The sequence below is a fragment of the Schistocerca serialis genome, unplaced genomic scaffold (genome assembly GCF_023864345.2).
Source record: "Schistocerca serialis cubense isolate TAMUIC-IGC-003099 unplaced genomic scaffold, iqSchSeri2.2 HiC_scaffold_1362, whole genome shotgun sequence".
NCBI lineage: Eukaryota > Metazoa > Arthropoda > Insecta > Orthoptera > Acrididae > Schistocerca > Schistocerca serialis.
In genome coordinates this window covers 30,158,383-30,162,644 of record NW_026047583.1, presented here as the reverse complement: position 1 = coordinate 30,162,644, position 4,262 = coordinate 30,158,383, and positions in this window count along the sequence as shown.

The window sequence follows — 4,262 nt, the reverse complement described above, 5'->3', positions numbered from 1 at the left end:
CCTGCACTCTCATTGGAAAGAATATGGTTTGCATAAGATTATATGAATTAAGGTGGTCTACCTGCATCCTTTTCCTTGCACCATCACTTATACAATTAATATTGAAGTCACCACATATAACTAACTTCTTGTATTTCCTATAAAGTGAACCAAGAACCTCCTCTAGCTTTAGCAAAAATGTTGTGAAATCTGAGTCTGGGGATCTATAAATAACAGTAGCAAGAAGTTTAGCTCCACTAAATTTAACCACACCTGCACAACATTCAAACACTTTTTCAGTGCAGTACTTTGAAACATCAATTGACTCAAATGAGATACCGTTTTTTACATACATGGCTACTCCCCCACACCGCAAAGAGCTCCTAGAAAAGCTGCCAGCCAACCTGTATACTGGTAAAGGAAGCCTCTGAATTATCTCCTTATTTAAGAAGTGTTCAGATATACCAATAATTTCAGAGTCAACATCTATAAGCAGTTCACTAACTTCATCTCTAATACCTTGTATATTTTGATGAAATATACTAATTCCCTCATTAATGGGATACCCAAGCTTTGTAGAAAGTGGTTTCTTTGTTAGAGAGACTTCCATTAAGCAGAAATACCTACCAGTTGACTTCAATCTAAACAAGGTTTGACCTCCATTCTACAAAATTTTTTCAAAGAGCGAACCAATTGGGGAAGGGCACCTTACAAGGCGTATCGTGTCCATCATGCATTCACATCTTTAGCACACTTTCTTGTCGTCGCATTGCAGTCCTGCCCATTCTCCATCTCATGGGAGAGGACACCTTCCTGCGTACATTTTCCACAATTCACTATGCAGCATCGATTTCTGCATCGACAATGAACATGGACTTCTTTGCACCTGATAGCCAGCATGGTAGCCAGTCCGTAGTGGTGGGGCCACCATGTACCCTGTTTGTTGTAGTCCCCTGACCACACAGGGATTGCTCTGCTGATGATGCCTGCGCCGTTAACTCCCCATGTATGCCAAGAGGTAGACGCCCAGCCCCCTGGGGCACCAGCTAGGCGGTGCCCATGGGGAGGGCCCCTGGTTGGAGTGGGTGGCATCAGGGCAGATCACACGTGATGAAGTGTAGTCCATCATCTCTTGCTGGTGGTGAAACACCAGCAATCTCTAAGCGATGACGAACTCGATTAAATGCACAGAAGTATGACCCCAAATCATTCCCCTCCCTGGCCACACCATGGGAGGAACATCAGGCTAAAGATGGCAGCGGATCTTATTCGCCCCGGTACCTTGTATGTTCAAGAGCTGATGAGGAAACTTTCATGACGATGAAGCCTCAGTTTTTTGTTCAGCATTTAGAGGACAAGTTCAGGGAGGTGGAGGGCTTAAATGAGATCTGTGTCAGTCTTGATCAAAACAGAGTCCTCTGCCACGTCACGGGAGTTACTCACTTCTGACATGGAGGGGAATGTTTCTGTAGCCATCGCGCCCCATAAGAGCTTAAATATGGTCCAGGGTATCACAGATACCTTCTTTTGCAGTCCAACGATGAGCTGCACGCCAATTTAGAGCAGCGAGGTGTATATTTCATCCAGTGTGTCCACTGGGGTTGGAAGGATAATCAGGTTGCCACCAGTTCCTTCAACTTGGCCTTTGAGGGTGATATGTTGCCCGAGAAGGTCAAGGTGATGGTGTACCGGTGTGATGTAAAGCCCTATATCCCTCACCCAATGCGGTGCCTTAAGTGCTGCAAGTTTGGTCATGTGTCTTCCTGCTGTACTTCCAGCATAACATGCCAAGATTGCGGACGCCCATCACATCCCAATATTCCATGTGCCCCGCCTCCCATCTGTGTCAGCTGCGGAGAGCACCATTTGCCTTGCTCCCCTGACTGCAGGATTCTCCAGAAAGAAAGGAAAATCATGGAGTACAAGACCCTGGACCAACTGACCTACACTGAGACTAAGAGAAAATTTGAACCTCTGCTGCCTGTGCGTATGACATCGTCTTATGCTGCCGCTACAACAGTTTTGGCACCATCAGCTCTGCCAACCCAGGTCACCTCTCGGAGCCAGAAGAGTACACCTGCCCCCTTGACAGTGGGGGGCATTTCTGTCCCTGTTGCTCCTGCACCACTTACTTCAGGAGCAACACCCCCTCAACCATCAGGGACATCCGTCCCCATTTCTAAGCTGGAGGAGCGTAAGTCGTCTTCGGGTTCTCTCACTAGGAAGGGTCCCCTGGGACACTCCATTCCCAGGTTTCTTCTAGTGGGAAAGATGACACCCGCCAGTGTCTGAAGAGCCCAAAAGCAGCTGGCTGTAGGGCTTCATGCTCATACCCAGTCCCGGAGACTGAGCCAGTGAAGTCCTCCCAGCCAGGGAAACCCAAGGAGCAGCGAGAGAAATCCAAAATGAAAACTCCCAAGACCAAGGAAACTGTGGTGGCACCCAAACCACTGCTACCTACAAGCTCTGTGGCTGAGGATGGGGTGGAGGTTTTGGTGTCTGCTGAGGACCTAGATCTCGCCAGAACCTCAGACACAATGGATATAGACTGCTCAGGCAATAAATCAGAGGCAGCGCATGACTCTGAGGCGTAAACTGCCTCATTAAATGTTCCATGCCTTCCCAGTCTCACGATGTCATCCTCCAGTGGTGGCAGAGCTACGGCAACTGTTGCACTTTACACCTGCTACCTGCATTGCTCTCCAGGAAACATGGTTCCCAGAAATGCAGATTCCTGCCTTCCACAGATATAAGGGATATTACATGAACCATAGCGACTACAATAGTGTCAGGTGGAATTGGCATTTATGTCATAAACTTGGTCTGTAGCTGAAGCTCTGGCTGTCAGAATAAGGATGATGTGGGAAATAACTGTCTGCAATGTATACCTTCCTCCAGGTGGTGCAGTACCCCTGAATGTATTAGTTGCACTGATTGATCAACTCTCTAAACTTCTCCTACTTCTGGGAGATTTTAATGCCCATAACCCCTTGTGGGTTGGTACTACGCTCACTGGCAAGGTCAGAGATCTCAAAACTTTACTGTTGCAATTCGACCTCCCCTCTTACATACTGGGTCCACCACACATTTCATTGTGGCTCATGGTAGTTACTCGGCCATTGATTTATCAATTTGCAGCCCAGGACTTCTCCCAGCTATCCACTGGAGAGCACATGATGGCCTGTGTGGTAGTAGTTGTTAGTTGGTCTATGGAGGAACGTGTCAGTGGAGTGGTGATAAGAAAAAATTGTTCCTAGCAATTAATTTCAGTTTGAAAAAGGTTTTTTGTCCCTATCAGGTGGACTTTTTACGTGCAATTTTAAACCCTGGACATTAGTTTTATTTGTAAATTTATTTCCTACGGAGATTGTATAATTTCACGGGATGTAACACTCACTACTCTAACAGTCTGTTTATGTGTACTATTTAAATGAACCACACAAAATTGTATGCTTTTGTGTGATGAATAGTCAAATGCTGCAGGCTTTGTTTAGTGCAGTAAAATAAACTAGAAGCATTTAGACAACACTTATTTAATTGTAAAAATAAATGTTATGTAGCATAAATTAAAAATTTCAAATCATTTTTGCCTTGATCACAGTTTAAACATCGGGCTCCCAGAGACCCCTCCTTGTGGTATGAAATGGAAAAAATTTCCCATGCTTCATGACAGAGCATATGGGAACAATGCAGGAGACCTGCACCGCCATACTAGGCAGGGTCCTAATGGAGGTGGTTTGCCATTGCCTTCCTCCAACTGTAATGGGGAGGAGATGATGATGATGATGATGATGATGATGATGATGATGATGATGATGATGATGATGATGGGGACACAACAACACCCAAACATCTCGGGGCAGGTGAAAAATCCCTGACCCCGCCGGGAATCAAACCTGGGACCCAATGCTTGGGAAGCGAGAATGCTACAGCGAGACCATGAGCTGTGGAGCTCGTGGCATACGTTACAGAAAAGTCACCTCTTGAGTTACGGTTTAAATGACTTCCATCTGTTGATACACTACCAAATACAGCAGCGGCCTCGTTTGTACTGTGCGTACAGTTACAATGCAGTGAGGCCAGTACACTGATGCTAGCAGTCAAATATGTGTTGTTATGGGTGAATACTATCGATGGCCACTTGGAGGGGTGTGTCACCATGTTTTAAGTATGTTTGTAGTTGGCTGTAGGTGTATGAACTTGCAATAGTTCCCATGTCAGTAGTAAGAGGTTGGCTGTCATCAGTATGCTCTGATGACTGACTGTGCCCTCTGGGAAGCTCT